Genomic DNA, 18,429 nt, shown 5'->3' with positions numbered 1-18,429 from the left:
TTTGCCTAAGCTGAAACAGAGACCTTCGCTGACGCTCGGTCAAAAAATGTTTACGATAATAAAATTATTAACTAAACCGCTTATTCTATGTACACATATTTGTTATAATATATTATTGAATTGCAGTGTTTGGGTTAGTGGTAGCGAGCTAGGGTGACCAGATGCCCCGTATTTTACGGGTTGTTATCTAATCTAATAAGCTTAAAGTTTTGTAGGAAGTTTTATCTGTTAATTTATTCGTTAATTAGCTATCTAATACTTTACTTGGACATTGTGAAACAGGCCCTAATTCTGTCCAGTGGTGTAGTATATAACTTTAAATAAAATTGCCCACTTGCGTCTTTTTCGGCACTAAAAATATTATAAAATCTGTCATGACAAAAAAAGCTCTTCTTCGCCAAATGACTTCACTCGCACACTAAAGGAGCATTCCACGGGCTGTCCCGTACGGACGCATTTTATTTCCTGTTTTGCGACTTTTTTCGGCGTTTAAAGCAGGCGATTATTTGTCTCTGCATATTTTTGACCATTTGTCACAGAAAAGGAAACTCTTGCTACCTTGCTACAAATCTTCAGAAAATTCGCGAGTAAAAATAAAAAGCCAAGGCCAAGTAAAAGGCCAAGTGCGAGTCGGACTCGCGCACCGAGGGTTCCGTACAAACCTGTAGGTATATAAGTAAAAGTTCACCCATCACGACAAACGAGTCATATCAATTATTAAAAATATTGTTATTATATGATGTAACAAAAAAATTACGGCTTTCGCAATTTTTCCTTTATCTGTGCTATAAGACGTTGCTTCGTACCAAATTTCAAGATTCTGAGTTCACGGGAAGTACCCTGTAGGTTTTGATTCCCTTGCGAGTGTCGAAAATTTGCGGCATAAACGGCTGTATCTTGATTACGTTGGCTTAGAAGTTCGATTTTTTCACAGCTCTAAGGGACAGTAGACCTGAGTATTTGATATAAATTTCAGCTTGAAACCTCCATGCGTTCCTGAGAAAAAGGGTCTTGACAGACAGGCAGACGGACGGACGGACAACAAAGACCCCGACAAAGTGCCAAAAATATGTACACCCTACCCATAACCCATAACCCTACCTTAATATATAGGTAATAAGGGCGTGTATACATATTTTTGGCACTTTATTCGTGTCGATATTTAATACCTTGACTGCACTACCGCTTTTCACTGATCGTGGGCGGTAGAACTTTCTTGAAGTCGGTGTTAATTAATACACTTTGCAATTGATTGGTTTTTAATTTCATTCGACTTGCAATATACTTAATGAAAACGCCTTAAATAATTAATCATTTAGCGTAGACTTGGCAACTCGTAATTTTTTATCACAAATGAATATAACGTCACTAGTTCAACCAACAACGTGGTAATAAACCACAAACTAAATATAGTTGGGTAAGTTTGACATAAATACTGATTATAACAACGAAGTTGTCAGTTGTTATAATCAGTATTTATGTCAAACTTACCCAAATATGTATGTGATTTTTGTGAACATCTTTTGAGCCCAAAATATTGTAAAGGAACAGATTAGCTAGATCTTTATGTATTTTCATTTTTGTATTATTGTTTCTTATGTATGAACACATTAGTACCAATTTGACACAAAAACTTTGCGTATCTTCTGTGCTAGTAATCGTGATGAACAGGTCTAGAGCAGTGTTTTGTTTAAGTAAGTAAAACGGTCGTTGTATCTATACTTCTTTATTAACTATAACTATACTAACTATTATGGTTGGGAAAGGAGTACTGGAGGTGGTCGAGACTCGAGACGTGTATCTTGGACATATTCTATCATTTGACAAAATACACCAACAGATAAGGAGATCTCCAGGAGGATCCAGCTGGGTGGGGCGGCGCTCAATAAACTGGCGGACATTCTCAAATCCGTTAACATTCCACAATGCCTGAAAACTCGCCTCTTTAACCAATGTGTCCTGCTCACCATGACCTACGGTGCCGAGACATGGACTCTCACTAAGGAGACTGTGCATAAAATTCGAGTGGCACAGAGAGCCATGGAGCGCGCCATACTCGGCATCAAACTTCAAGACCGAGTGAGGAATGACGAGATCCGGCGTCGCACCAAGGTGCAAGACGTCGGACACGTCATTACCAAATTAAAATAGAGCTGGGCGGAACCTGTTGCCAGGCAGAGTGATGCCAGGTAGGCCAAAATGTTAACGGAATGGTGGCCGCTTTCAGACGAAAGAAGTGCCTGTCGTCCGCTGGACGAGATTGGCTTAGGACCGGGATAAGTGACGTACTCGAAGAGAGGCCTATGCTCAGCAGTGGGCGACAAAAGGCTGATATGATGATACTTCTTTATTAAACTTAGTTGCTTGTAGACCTCGCGATTGTATTATCGCAAAATATTAAAATTTAAATACTTTCTTCGATGAATCATTATCACAGCGAACTCACAATGGTGTTAAGTGTCATTGCCCCATTATGTTAATTTCATGACCGAAAAGTTCTATCTGAGTACCGAATCTGCTAACAAAATTTCTCGAAAATCGGTTGAGAAAAATGCGACCTGCACATGAGATCATCCGGACATACGAAAGCATTTAGAAACTGAGACTGAGAGAGAGTCAATAAATTCATAATTCATAATTGATTTATTGTTTGTAGAACACGGGTAGATACAATGATGGAACATAATAATATAGGATCACCATGGTCTTGCCATTAGGCGTACAAACAGTCAAACTTATTATCTACTACTTAATACATAAGTCATGCAAATCACAATACATTTACGTAAGTTAACAAAAGCGGTCTCATATTTAATATTACACGATGATGTTACAATGTGTCACAGAGGTACTCTTGAATGGAGTAGTAGGCTTTTTTTGATAAAAAGTGCAAAATTTTCTTAAAATGTTTTTGATTATTACAGTTTAATATACATTTTGGGAGTTTATTATATAATTTGGGTGCCATTCCAAATACACTTTTGGAAAGTAAGGCCGTTTTGAATGGTTTTGCGTATATTTCTCCTTGATGTCTAATGCTATTAAGTTTTGTATATTGACCTATGTTAAATTTTACATGTATAGCTACTTCATAGATGAAAAGGCAAGGCAAAGTTAATATTTGATGTTTTGTGTACAAGGGTTTACATGACTCTAAAGATTTTTCATAACATGCTGCTCTAAGACATCTCTTTTGTGCTCTAAATGCTCTTTCTCTATCTGTGGAGTTTCCCCAGAACATAACTCCATACCGTAAAGTGGACGTTACGTAGGCGTGATGTTTATGATAATTATTATCCTAACCGCTTATTGTATATACAGATGGTATAATATTGTGTTTCAGTGTTTCTGTTAGGGCTAGTGGTAGCGAGTCCACGTGGACCGTGCGGCTGCCAACCTCTCTTCGAATTTTGCGCCAACGACTACACTACGTACCAAAGTATCTGCGAGTACAAGTGCCTAAATCCCACCATCCAGTTCCAGGACTGGTTTATACTGTACCAAGGACCTTGCTATTATGAGCTAACGACTGCACCAGCAACAACAATAACAACAACAACAACAACAACAACAACAACAACAACAAGAACAACAAGTAAGACGCCCGAGTCGGGTGTTTTATTGATATTATTTTATCAACATTCGACATTCATGTAATTAAGAGGATAGTGAACAATCGCTTATCCATACAAATACATACATACATTTTCGTCCCTGTATATGGATATATTCGTAATAGAAAATATTTTTTTTCGTCAATTGTCGAGTAGGTTCCGTAGTGGCGACGCTACGGTGGGACATAGTTCGGTACGATATAATCATATATCGTCACTATACTTACTCAACCTCGTATCTATATATTAGATACGTATATCAGATACGAGTTTGAGTAAGTATAGCGACGATGTCAGCCACGTATGTGTCTGTATCTTAAATCATTACCCTTTCCTGGGCAATCCATGCTGCCATCGGAAAAAACAGTACAACCTAAAATAAATAATTAAATTGGAGCTATCGTTTTTTCGTCCTATTGACCGCGGCGGCACGTGATTGGTCAAATTTATTATAGTTGACTAAAGCGTTTCGATAGAAATATATTAGTTGAGTTGGGATCCCATAGTGAAAAGTATGAGATTTCAGTTTGGTATACGAAGCCTTAATTCAACCATTACAGTCGAGTAGTAGAAAAAATACCATTTCGTCATGTTTTACGGCCTATTATTATTGTCTTTCAGTGGCTCCGAAGATCGGTCCGTGCGGTTGCAAATCGGACTACGTGTTTTGTTACAAAGACTACAGAACGTACCATAGCATCTGCGAGTACAAGTGCAAAAATCCCTCCACCCCTTTCGATAATGGATATGTTAAATACAACGGGCCTTGCGGCTCGTAGCTGGATACTACATTTAACAGGAGACTTACAAATGTGTTTAAACGCTGGTTTCAATTAAAATTTATAATTAGATATAGTGAAAAGTTTGCTGTACATATTTAATGAATAATAAAAAAAAATATTTTTGTTTATCATAGGTAGAATAGATAAAACAACACATCATGTAGTAAGTATGCCGTACGGATTGACATAGGCTACTTTGTTTCCCATTGAAGTCCCATTGAAGTTGGGAGGGAGGGTAAAGACAAACCAAATCCCATGGATAGTGCATCCCAATAATACCCCAATAACTAGAGGCCTTTGAAATTAACCTTCATTATGATAACAGTGCAACTAAGTGTGTAACTCTTTCATACTATAGGGAGCGTGCATGAACTGTAGGAGGCAGCACAGGAGCCGTCAGATTTTTGGCGCGAGGCGTAAATGTGATGTTTTTTGTTCCGATCTAGCCCACAAGATGGCAGAACCTACTATGCACAAGAAAACACGTGACGTGTACATGTGCATGTTTATGGTTCCGATTGAGGCCACAAGATGGCAGATCCTCCTCCAACGCGCACGGTCCCTATAACGCAGGGTTTCCCAATCTTTTTCAACCTGCGGCGCAGTTACAAGTCTAGTATTTTGCAACGGCGCCCTTGTAAATTTAAAATCACGGTCGAAAAAAGAGTGACACGACGCTATATTATTTACCTATGCGAGCGCTCAAATAGGTACCCGCGAATATTTGTGGTTTCGGATAATGATAGAACTCACGGCGCCCCTCTTTACTTTCTACGGCGCACCAGGGCGCCGCGGCGCACACTTTGGGAACCCCTGCTATAACGGATTTTCCAAATCTGGAGCGATTTGGGAAAGTCTTTGTAGTCGTATTTCATAAATCAGGGAACATCTATACTAAAACTCCTCCTTTCTTGTCAATAAAGAACTTGTCTAAGATATTCAGCATTGCGTGTATTAGAAAATAAGTAAATGTACGTGTAAAAAGGTGCAAATGAAAAGAAAATAATTAAAAAAAAATTTAATCGCATTAAAATCGTTCGGTAGCTAAGTAGTGACGGTAAGACAAATAGTATGAAAAACTTAAAACTTTTCTAAACTTATTTTACCTAAATTTGGACAAATTTCCAACAATATCTTTGCGACCATCATCTCTATCTGGTGTGGAAAATCTTATTATTAATTAATCTTCTTATCTGTAGTACTGTTTTGTATTTTATTTAATAAATTTGCCTTTCTACCAAATCCCTTGCGTTAAGTTAGTGCTTTGCCATTTTCAACCGCGCAAGCGTGACTTGCACGGTCCGTAGTAGAGTATCTTCCAGCCTACTACTCCAGGGTTTACGCACTCGAACTCGCACATACTGTGATAAGTCTTATGGTCGAAGCCGGAGCAAAATTCCTTTGTTGGTGGACATCCGCATAGTTGAGATGTTCGAAGGTGAGATGTGGGGGGAAAGTAGCCGGCCGCCGCCAGTCCTAGAAAGGCCACTGAAATAAAAATAATTTTAATCAATATTTATTGAAAACATTCGAAGGGTGAACCAAAAGTAATGATAATGAAATACTTGTAGTGGGTGACGACAGTAAAAAAATAAATTTAAATGTAATTTATTTTTATTGTGGAACGTAAAAGATAAAAGTTGTAAATCTTAAAGTACAGATGTCGCTAGTGACGTTAGCGCAGTTGCTATGGTTAAATTCATGGACGGATGGTCAGCTGGCGCAATTGGTAAAGCGTTGGACCGGCAATCCAAAGATGTGGGTTCGAGTCCCGCGTTGGCTAGAGTTGATCATCGTTAATTTTTTCACTGTGATCGACATCAGTACCCCTAGTGTAAATAAATTCGATTTTGAAACGTGACGTACGCGTTTGCGTTTAGTCTCATTTTGTATTGGATTTAGAAAGAGCGCGCCAAGCGGGACGTTTTGGAAACTCAAAATCCTATACAAAATGAGACTTAACGCAAACGCGTTCGTCACGTATATACAATTTACAACGTAAACTTCGAAAAATATTACTTTATTTAAAAACTTACCCAACACTCCTAACAACAGCGCTATTGTTTTCATGATCTTGAGTACTCTTAGAGTGGCTCACAAAAAAATATTCTACCTTCTTATAGTAATGCGCGTGACCAGCGTAATTTATATACAAGGACATTTATGCAGATAAAACAACACGAAATTATTAGCATTAGTTACAGTTTTGATAAATGCGTATAATATGTTCAGGTGTAGTTTAATCTATTCGACTTAACACATCGCAACTCTTGTTCCTACGTACTGTAGCTGTAGGGTACGGGAGATGTCGCTGATAATTTGTTCGATGTAAAAATATGGGACGGAACTAAACGTAAACGTCTTAAGAGGCAACAGGAGTGGTCATTTCTCCATATAAACGTACTCGACTCTTTCCTCCGTGGTTATTGAAGATAGAGCAATGATTTTTTCAACACATATTATTTATACCTGTGTCGGACTGTTTTACTTTTTTTGATATTTTTGTTCCTTAAGGCGCTAGTGCACTTCAAATTTTCGCAAAAACGGCCTAATTTACTAGGTCGCAAAGAGAAGCATGGTATTCAAAACTGACATTAATTAGCCTAAAAAGCAAAACAGTCCGACACAGATAATTTCATTACCATTTAGACCTCAAATTTTCGTTACATTTGGTTAAGTTTTGGAGGAGGAGAAAGTCGAGTACGAAACATCATTATTTGAGACTTTTACGCAGGATTTTTCGCCTAACGTCGCCTTGTCCTTATCGCACTAGTTTAAGGAATCGCTCCCGTTAGTGAGACGGATATATTCACCTAAAATATTTAAATCTCTGCTCTCGTATTCCTTTAATAGCCACACTAATTTGGAAACTACAGCACCAGCAGCAATTTATTAAGGAAAATGAGACTGATGTAGCTTTATTTGACGTTCACAAGCGCATTGTAATATGTCTACTTAAATAATAAACTATCTTTATCTTTATCGATGTCTCGTATTTTGGGCTGCAATTTGCATCAGCAGCATTTTTAGGGTTCCGTAGCCAAATGGCAAAAAACGGAACCCTTATAGATTCGTCATGTCCGTCTGTCTGTCCGATTCTGTCACAGCCACTTTTTTCCGAAACTATAAGAGCTGTACTGTTCAAACTTGGTAAGTAGATGTATTCTATGAACCGCATTAGGATGTTTACACAAAAATAGAAAAAAAACAATAAATTTTGGGGGTTCCCCATACTTAGAACTGAAACTCAAAAAATCTTTTTTCATCAAACCCATACGTGTGGGGTATCTATGGATAGGTCTTCAAAAATGATATTGAGGTTTCTAATATCATTTTTTTCTAAAATGAATAGTTTGCGCGAGAGACACTTCCAAAGTGGTAAAATGTGTGTCCCCCCCCCCGTAACTTCTAAAATAACAGAATGAAAAATCTAAAAAAAATATATGATATACATTGCCATGTAAACTTCCACCGAAAATTGGTTTGAACGAGATCTAGTAAGTAGTTTTTTTTTTAATACGTTATGAAATTAAAAAAAAAAAAATTTTTCATCATACCCATACGTGTGGGGTATCTATGGATAGGTCTTCAAAAATGATATTAATGTTTCTAATATCATTTTTTTCTAAACTGAATAGTTTGCGCGAGAGAACCTTCCAAAGTGAAAAAAAGTGTGTCCCCCCCCCCGTAACTTCTAAAATAACAGAATGAAAAATCTAAAAAAAATATATGATATACATTGCCATGTAAACTTCCACCGAAAATTGGTTTGAACGAGATCTAGTAAGTAGTTTTTTTTTAATACGTCATGAAATTAAAAAAAAAAATTTTTTTTCATCATACCCATACGTGTGGGGTATCTATGGATAGGTCTTCAAAAATGATATTAATGTTTCTAATATCATTTTTTTCTAAACTGAATAGTTTGTGCGAGAGAACCTTCCAAAGTGAAAAAAAGTGTGTCCCCCCCCCTGTAACTTCTAAAATAACAGAATGAAAAATCTAAAAAAAATATATGATATACATTACCATGCAAACTTCCACCGAAAATTGTTTTGAACGAGATCTAGTGAGTAGTTTTTTTTTTAATACGTCATAAAATTTAAAAAAAATTTTTTTCATCAAACATATACGTGTAAGGTATGTATGGATAGGTCTTCAAAAATGATAGTTAGGTTCCTAATATCATTTTTTTCTAAACTGAATAGTTTGCGCGAGAGACACTTCCAAAGTGGTAAAATGTGTGTCCAAAGTGGTAAAATGTTGAACAAGATCTAGTAAGAAGATTTTTTTTTAATACGTCTTAAATTGTACGGAACCCTTCATGCGCGAGTCCGACTCGCACTTGGCCGCTTTTAATTTTAAAGCCCGTCCAGATCTGGACAATACGTCGCTCGCGCTGCTGCATGCTCGCTTTGGACAGCGTGGTAGATTAGGATTTAAAACATTCCCTTCGGTCGTGTTTTAATTTATCGCTACTCGTTGCGAATTTCCTATTTTTCGCACTTGTATCGCAATGTACTATTTTAATAAACTTGCTCGTAACGTGAAACTTATTGAACCGCGTTTAGGCTCATAACCCTAGATATTAAATACGCGTGCTTTTTTATTCGACGACCGGTCTGACCGTGGGTAGTGACCCTGCCTATGAAGCCGATGGTCCCGGGTTCGAATCCCGGTAAGGGCATTTATTTGTGTTATGAACACAGATATTTGTTTATGAGTCATGGGTGTCTTCTATGTATATAAGTATGTATTTATCTATATACGTATGTATATGGCTGTGGGACCTGGTCTCCTACCGAAAACCATCGCGAGACGCTTGCAAGGTGTCAAAGGGTAATGGAGCGTAGTATGTTAGGGATTAAACTATCGGATGAGATCAGAAACTCAGAGTTAAGAAAGAAAACAAAGATTTAGGACATACTTGCTCGCATTGACCATCGAAAGTGGGGATGGACAGTCCACATGCTACGCTTCCCAATAGAAAAATGGAGCAAACAGGTTACTCTATGGTACCCTAGTGGCTGTACTAGAAAGCAAGCACATCCAATTACAAGATGGAAAGATGACATTCGTCTGACTCTGAGGCCAACTGGATGAGGGTTGCTGCAGACAGAGCCCAATGGAGACAGTTGGAGGAGGCCTATGCCTTACGGCGTGCCGAACTGTGGAATATCCAAATAAAACTCATGAAATGTATATAATTCGGAATAAATGGCTTTATTATATTATTATATTATATCGTCGCCTAGTACCCATAGTACAAGCTTTGCTTAGTTTCGGGCTAGGTCGATCTGAAGATTGTCGCTATTTTATCGCACCTGTGCGGTGATTTATATTATATTAATCCGATTGAGGCTAATAAGGGTGTGTAATGTTTAATATAATAATAAAAAAACTAAGTATCATACACTTCCCATAATACCATTTCATATATTATTACATGTTATAATGTCAGTGTCACATTTTCACGCTTATTTTCATTATGTTTCACGGGCCTTTCAATCCCGGTCTTTTGATATGCTTACGTGGGGATGTAGTAACGCTTTATACTCGTTAATCAAAATTGTCCAAGGTTCAGTTTTCGCCACTAAAATAAAATTATTGCGACGAGGGCTACCTCACCGAACTAACTTTAGAAAACTAACTCCGTTCACTGATTCAGAGCGTTTTCTGCGGGTATTAGGAATACTAAAGTACACAAACTTGTCCTCACAACGGAAACACCCAGTAATCCTTCCAAAATCACAACTTTGTTGATAGATTACTATCATGAATTATACTTGCATAGAGGGCCGCCCGTGCAACAATAAAACTGCCACTTGACAAACCTATTATTACATTTAAATAACTGCAAAGGATAGATATCAATTTTATTATTAAGTAATTTTAATATAGAGATGAGCTGAGACTACTATACTGAACCCTAAAGGTAAATGACTTACTCATTATGAACTAGAACACAACTCCTTACTCTTGGAAGTTGGCTCGCAGTCTCTTTGTCGCCGGGACGGGATGGCATAGCACGTGGAGCCATTTTAACCTTTTGAACGCTATGCCTATCTCACGCGGCGCGTAATCGTGAACCTTGTCGGTACGCATGAAGGTTGATATTGGGCTGTAGCCGCGCGCGTCATATGACGTCTGTGGCGGTCAAAAGGAGAGTAGTACTGGCAATAATTTAGTTCGCCCTGTTTCTGAACTCTACCCACCTCCTTACTAACATTGACCGAAATGTGAAATAAATTTCATACCTAGTCTTAAGGAATAGTATACTTCTATTTTTTAAGTTCTACCAGATAATTTATGTACTCATGTTTCAAAAAATCTTCGAGATTTCTTTCTGGGCAGTATGTTTAGGAATATATTATTCATCTAGCAACATTTTCCGTCAAATTTACGTTCTGTTGTTCACCGGATATTCAACCCTTCGAAACGTCATTCAATCATTTCCCATATTGAGAGAATACCACTTGACAAAAACGTGCCTGCATTTAATTATATTTTAAAGTCAAAATATCAATCGCTTTCGTCTACGGGCCTAGTGCATTTTATTTTGATGTGAATGGACACTGACTGACATTGATTAGTGAGATACAAGAAAGCCAAGAAGATTGTAGAAGATACAACGGGCCCGTTCAACGTGGGAAAAACAAGTAATATTATTTCACCAATCAAGCTACTACTTCAAATCCATTCTAATTTCCGTCTTTATTTATTCTGTTCCTAACAACAAGTAATATTGGGCATCTTAGTAATTAAATTAATCTTGCTATCTGTAGTACTTCAAATAAAACATGTTATTAGTACGTTTTGTAATTTTATTTAAATTTTTGCGTTTCTTCTACCAAATTCCTTGCGTTACGTTAGTGTTTCGATAATTTCAACCGCGCAAGCGTGACTTGCACGGTCCGAAGTAGAGTATTTTCCAACCCACTACTCCAGGGTTTACGCACTCGAACTCGCACATGCTGTGATAAGTCTTATGGTCGAAGCCGGAGCAAAATTCTTTATCTGGTGGACATCCGCATAGTTGAGATGTTCGAAGGTGATATAGGGGTGGAATGGAGCCGGCCGCCGCCAGTCCTAGAAAGGCCACTGGAATAAAAATAATTTTAATCAATATTTATTGAAAACATTCGAAGGGTGAACCAAAAGTAATGATAATGAAATACTTGTAGTGGGTGACGACAGTAAAAAAATAAATTTAAATGTAATTTTTTTTTATTGTGGAACGTAAAAGATAAAAGTTGTAAACCTTAAAGTGCAGATGTCGCTAGTGACGTTAGCGCAGTTGCTATGGTTAAATTCATGGACGGATGGTCAGCTGGCGCAATTGGTAAAGCGTTGGACCGGCAATCCAAAGATGTGGGTTCGAGTCCCGCGTTGGCCAGAGTTGATCATCGTTGATTTTTTCACTGTGATCGACATCTGTATATTCAATTTACAACGTAAACTTCGAAAAATATTACTTTATTTAAAAACTTACCCAACACTCCTAACAACAGCGCTATTGTTTTCATGATCTTGAGTACTCTTAGAGTGGCTCACAAAAAAATATTCTACCTTCTTATAGTAATACGCGTGACCAGCGTAATTTATATACAAGGACATTTATGCAGATAAAACAACACGAAATTATTAGCATTAGTTACAGTTTTGATAAATGCGTATAATATGTTGAGGTATAGTTTAATCGATTCGACTTAACACATCGCAACTCTTGTTCCTACGTACTGTAGCTGTAGGATACGGGAGATGTCGCTGATAATTTGTTCGATGTAAAAATATGGGACGGAACTAAACGTAAACGTCTTAAGAGGCAACAGGAGTGGTCATTTCTCCATATAAACGTACTCGACTCTTTCCTCCGTGGTTATTGAAGATAGAGCAATGATTTTTTCAACACATATTATTTATACCTGTGTCGGACTGTTTTACTTTTTTTGATATTTTTGTTCCTTAAGGCGCTAGTGCACTTCAAATTTTCGCAAAAACGGCCTAATTTACTAGGTCGCAAAGAGAAGCATGGTATTCAAAACTGACATTAATTAGCCTAAAAAGCAAAACAGTCCGACACAGATAATTTCATTACCATTTAGACCTCAAATTTTCGTTACATTTGGTTAAGTTTTGGAGGAGGAGAAAGTCGAGTACGAAACATCATTATTTGAGACTTTTACGCAGGATTTTTCGCCTAACGTCGCCTTGTCCTTATCGCACTAGTTTAAGGAATCGCTCCCGTTAGTGAGACGGATATATTCACCTAAAATATTTAAATCTCTGCTCTCGTATTCCTTTAATAGCCACACTAATTTGGAAACTACAGCACCAGCAGCAATTTATTAAGGAAAATGAGACTGATGTAGCTTTATTTGACGTTCACAAGCGCATTGTAATATGTCTACTTAAATAATAAACTATCTTTATCTTTATCGATGTCTCGTATTTTGGGCTGCAATTTGCATCAGCAGCATTTTTAATTTTAAAGCCCGTCCAGATCTGGACAATACGTCGCTCGCGCTGCTGCATGCTCGCTTTGGACAGCGTGGTAGATTAGGATTTAAAACATTCCCTTCGGTCGTGTTTTAATTTATCGCTACTCGTTGCGAATTTCCTATTTTTCGCACTTGTATCGCAATGTACTATTTTAATAAACTTGCTCGTAACGTGAAACTTATTGAACCGCGTTTAGGCTCATAACCCTAGATATTAAATACGCGTGCTTTTTTATTCGACGACCGGTCTGACCGTGGGTAGTGACCCTGCCTATGAAGCCGATGGTCCCGGGTTCGAATCCCGGTAAGGGCATTTATTTGTGTTATGAACACAGATATTTGTTTATGAGTCATGGGTGTCTTCTATGTATATAAGTATGTATTTATCTATATACGTATGTATATGGCTGTGGGACCTGGTCTCCTACCGAAAACCATCGCGAGACGCTTGCAAGGTGTCAAAGGGTAATGGAGCGTAGTATGTTAGGGATTAAACTATCGGATGAGATCAGAAACTCAGAGTTAAGAAAGAAAACAAAGATTTAGGACATACTTGCTCGCATTGACCATCGAAAGTGGGGATGGACAGTCCACATGCTACGCTTCCCAATAGAAAAATGGAGCAAACAGGTTACTCTATGGTACCCTAGTGGCTGTACTAGAAAGCATGCACATCCAATTACAAGATGGAAAGATGACATTCGTCCGACTCTGGGGCCATACTGGATGAGGGTTGCTGCAGACAGAACCCAATGGAGACAGTTGGAGGAGGCCTATGCCTTACGGCATACCGAACTGTGGGATATACAAAAAAAAACTCATGAAATGTATATAATTCGGAATAAATGGCTTTATTATATTATTATATTATATCGCCGCCTAGTACCCATAGTACAAGCTTTGCTTAGTTTCGGGCTAGGTCGATCTGAAGATTGTCGCTATTTTATCGCACCTGTGCGGTAATTTATATTATATTAATCCGATTGAGGCTAATAAGGGTGTGTAATGTTTAATATAATAATAAAAAAACTAAGTATCATACACTTCCCATAATACCATTTCATATATTATTACATGTTATAATGTCAGTGTCACAATTTCACGCTTATTTTCATTGTGTTTCACGGGCCTTTCAATCCCGGTCTTTTGATATGCTTGCGTGGGGATGTAGTAACGCTTTGTACTCGTTAATCAAAATTGTCCAAGGTTCAGTTTTCGCCACTAAAATAAAATTATTGCGACGAGGGCTACCTCACCGAACTAACTTTAGAAAACTAACTCCGTTCACTGATTCAGAGCGTTTTCTGCGGGTATTAGGAATACTAAAGTACACAAACTTGTCCTCACAACGGAAACACCCAGTAATCCTTCCAAAATCACAACTTTGTTGATAGATTACTATCATGAATTATACTTGCATAGAGGGCCGCCCGTGCAACAATAAAACTGCCACTTGACAAACCTATTATTACATTTAAATAACTGCAAAGGATAGATATCAATTTTATTATTAAGTAATTTTAATATAGAGATGAGCTGAGACTACTATACTGAACCCTAAAGGTAAATGACTTACTCATTATGAACTAGAACACAACTCCTTACTCTTGGAAGTTGGCTCGCAGTCTCTTTGTCGCCGGGACGGGATGGCATAGCACGTGGAGCCACTTTAACCTTTTGAACGCTATGCCTATCTCACGCGGCGCGTAATCGTGAACCTTGTCGGTACGCATGAAGGTTGATATTGGGCTATAGCCGCGCGCGTCATATGACGTCTGTGGCGGTCAAAAGGAGACTAGTACTGGCAATAATTTAGTTTTCTCCTTACTAACATTGACCGAAATGTGAAATAAATTTCATACCTAGTCTTAAGGAATAGTATACTTCTATTTTTTTAGTTCTACCAGATAATATGTACTCATGTTTCAAAAAATCTTCGAGATTTCTTTCTGGGCAGTATGTTTAGGAATATATTATTCATTTAGCAACATTTTCCGTCAAATTTACGTTCTGTCGTTCACCGGATATTCAACCCTTCGAAACGTCATTCAGTCATTTCCCATATTGAGAGAATACCACTTGGCAAAAACGTGCCTGCATTTAATTATATTTTAAAGTCAAAATATCAATCCCTTTCGTCTACGGGCCTAGTGCATTTTATTTTGATGTGAATGGACACTGACTGACATTGATTAGTGAGATACAAGAAAGCCAAGAAGATTTTAGAAGATACAACGGGCCCGTTCAACGTGGGAAAAACGAGTAATATTATTTCACCAATCAAGGTACTACTTCAAATCCATTCTAATTTCCGTCTTTATTTATTCTGTTCCTAACGACGAGTAATATTGGGCATCTTAGTAATTAAATTAATCTTGCTATCTGTAGTACTTCAAATAAAACATGTTATTAGTACGTTTTGTAATTTTATTTAAATTTTTGCGTTTCTTCTACCAAATTCCTTGCGTTACGTTAGTGTTTCGACAATTTCAACCGCGCAAGCGTGACTTGCACGGTCCGAAGTAGAGTATTTTCCAACCCACTGCTCCAGGGTTTACGCACTCGAACTCGCACATGCTGTGATAAGTCTTATGGTCGAAGCCGGAGCAAAATTCTTTATCTGGTGGACATCCGCATAGTTGAGATGTTCGAAGGTGATATAGGGGTGGAATGGAGCCGGCCGCCGCCAGTCCTAGAAAGGCCACTGGAATAAAAATAATTTTAATCAATATTTATTGAAAACATTCGAGGGGTGAACGAAAAGTAATGATAATGAAATACTTGTAGTGGGTGACGACAGTAAAAGATAAACCTTAAATGTAATATTTTCCTTTTTTTATTGTGGAGCGTACTGCATTACAATCGATAAATTAAAAGGTTAAGGTTGTAAACCTTAAAGTGCAGATGTCGCTAGTGACGTTGTCACAGTTGCTATGGTTCGCGGCGAATGGCGGATGGTCAGCTGGCGCAATTGGTAGAGCGTTAGACCGGCAATCCAAAGATGTGGGTTCGACTCCCACGTTGGCCAGAGTTGATCATCGTTGATTTTTTCATTGTGATCGACATTTGTACATATAATTTATAGTAAAACATATATTATTTTTTAAGCGGTTCTTGGCTAATAAATTGAAAAAATAATAATTATAAAATATAATTTTCTCAGTGAATTGAATTCCATTTATTTGTAAGCTGTTGGAAAAACTGCGTTTGACAAAAATGTGTATATACACATTAAATTGTCGGGAACATTGGGGGACTGCTTCTCCGAATTGTACAGTTGCACGCTAGTAGGAGTTTAACCTGGGTAGAACATCAACTTAATACGAACGCAGCAAAGACCGCCCACCTATCATCCTTACTAAAGAAAGAAAAAAACGATCCCGAGTTAACAGATAGAAGGATACCTATCAGGCATCTAGTTGAGCTCACGAGGTGCTCTTGCGGCAGTGGCACATGAACAATGTCTCCGTTCGTTGGGTGCCTAGAATATTAACGGCTGAACGAAAGACCCCCTACAAGGCTGATGTTGCAGTGGCTGCCATACGTCGTGCAGAGTCAAAATTGCCAGAACAACCCCCATATTTATTTATTTAATCTTTATTGCACAAAAGAAAACAATCTTATAGTACAAAAGGCGGACTTAATGCCACGAGGCATTCTCTACCAGTCAACCTTAAGGCTAAGCAGAGAGATTGAGAGCGGTGCTACAATTACAATAGCAAAACAAATCAAACAAAAATACATAAAATAACATATACATACAAACAAACAAACATATTCGGCAGATCTAGCTCCCAGCGTCTTTTATCCCATTCCACGACTGAAGGATGATCTTAGAAGCAACAAATATTTGGATGATAGCGAGGTAATGGGCGCTGTGAAAGCATTTTTAAGGGTCAAAACTTTTTTTTAACGAACAGAAGATCTAGAGAAACGACGGTCTATGTCGAAAAGTACCTTTGGCAACGAGAGGTACAAACTTACTTGCTTTTGTTGAGTGAAGAATAACGAGAAAAGATACATAGTGACAATATTCCATACAACTAACGTAAACTTCGATACTACATTGTGCAACGAGTGGGGTAAGTAATATTTTGCAAGAGAGGTCTTTAGATGCAAAAATTTTTATCCCCGCCTAGTTACAATGTTTTTCGTCACACTTGCGAAGAAAAAACTACATTTTAAGTGAAATAATTCTTAAATACGGTGACATTTCAAACTTTCGTCCGCCATATTGTTATTCTTTGAGAGGTTAGGCATCGAAGGCACAGGCCTATCCGGCATTCAGCCACGATTGAAAATTGTGTAAAAAAAATTAAACAGCCAAGTAGGTATAAAACTAATTTATACCTACTTGGTTCGTATGAATTAGTGACACAATTTAAAAAAACAGGTATAACTCCCTGGGAGTTATACCTGTACAATACATACCTTTACCCTTCATTATACCTGCATGAAATAAGATCTTTTTCGAGCAAGTGGGATGAAAAAAATATTTATTTATTTAAGAACTTACCAAACACTCCTAACAACAGCGCTATGGTTTTCATGATCAGCTTGAGTACTCTCAGAATGGCTCACAAAAAAATATTCTACCTTTTTATAGCAATGCGCGTGACCAGCGTAATTTACATACAAGGACATTTATACAGATAAAACAACACAAAATGATTAGGATTAGTTATTGTTTTAATAATTGCCTATAATATGTTCAGGTGTAGTTTAATCGATTCGATTTAACACATCGCAACTCTTGTTGCTACTTACTGTAGGCGTAGGATAGGGAGATGTCACTGATTATTTATTCGATAAAATATGGGACGCAACTAAACGTCTTAATAGCCACAGTAATGTGGAAACAGCAATGCAATATATTAAGGAAAATGATAGCTATATATATCTTGTGTATTGAGCTGAAATTTGCATCGGCAGCAGCTGCAGTTGCAATCAGAATGTAATTTGAAAGCCCGTCCAGGTCTGGACAATACGCCGCTCGCACTGGGGCTTAGATAGAACACACCAAAAAAATAATTGGCAATTACCTTTTTTAATTTTTTTGAAGATATTGTTTATGAGCTCCCGTTATAAAAGATAATCACTAATCACGGTTAATATCCCGGTCGATTTAAGTCTTTCTAACATAGGTCTAAAATGCATCTTAAAAATTCGTATTACAAATTTAGGACATACAAATTACTTCTAAAATTGAGCAATATTATCCCCTTACCCCATGTACCCATAAACCCTAAATATTGTCAATAGTGTTGAATATTATAACGAACACATCTATTACTTTTTCAAATTTAAATTTACATGAAACGAAAATAGCTCCATCTCGCTCACGTTTACCCTCAGTGAGAGTGAGAGAAGAACCCGAACCTAAGGGGCCTTAAGACCTGGCTTCAAGCATGCCGAGGTGTGCTTGGGAATGCCGTGGCGTTCTAAGCATTTCTGGACACCTCGTTAATACATAAATAAAAATGTAAAACCAGTATTCCCTATTCAGAATTTCTTGAAGCCTTTTAGAATGCA

At 37.7% G+C, this 18,429-nt stretch overlaps 1 protein-coding gene, 3 long non-coding RNA genes and 1 other non-coding gene across 5 annotated transcripts in view; 2 read left to right on the top strand and 3 right to left on the bottom strand.

Annotated features, from left to right (window-relative positions):
- LOC133516517 (structural maintenance of chromosomes protein 4) overlaps positions 1 to 18,429 on the top strand; it is an 80,481-nt gene that overhangs the window by 20,586 nt on the left and 41,466 nt on the right. The window lies entirely within an intron of this gene.
- LOC133516525 (uncharacterized) lies at positions 5,402 to 10,145 on the bottom strand. Its single transcript, XR_009799245.1, has 2 exons — positions 6,433 to 10,145; positions 5,402 to 5,884 (listed from the first exon to the last, which is right to left on the bottom strand). It is a non-coding gene; the product is annotated as an uncharacterized LOC133516525 (long non-coding RNA).
- LOC133516526 (uncharacterized) lies at positions 11,200 to 14,273 on the bottom strand. The gene is made up of 2 exons (XR_009799246.1): positions 11,889 to 14,273; positions 11,200 to 11,497 (listed from the first exon to the last, which is right to left on the bottom strand). It is a non-coding gene; the product is annotated as an uncharacterized LOC133516526 (long non-coding RNA).
- Trnaa-ggc (transfer RNA alanine (anticodon GGC)) lies at positions 11,721 to 11,792 on the top strand. The gene has a single exon. It is a non-coding gene; the product is annotated as a tRNA-Ala (tRNA).
- On the bottom strand, positions 15,304 to 17,909 carry LOC133516524 (uncharacterized). The gene is made up of 2 exons (XR_009799244.1): positions 17,414 to 17,909; positions 15,304 to 15,601 (listed from the first exon to the last, which is right to left on the bottom strand). It is a non-coding gene; the product is annotated as an uncharacterized LOC133516524 (long non-coding RNA).

This window comes from Cydia pomonella, chromosome 3 (genome assembly GCF_033807575.1).
Source record: "Cydia pomonella isolate Wapato2018A chromosome 3, ilCydPomo1, whole genome shotgun sequence".
Taxonomy (NCBI): domain Eukaryota; kingdom Metazoa; phylum Arthropoda; class Insecta; order Lepidoptera; family Tortricidae; genus Cydia; species Cydia pomonella.
The sequence above is the reverse complement of the archived record's forward strand: the minus strand, read 5'-3'. Positions and strand labels throughout refer to the sequence as shown.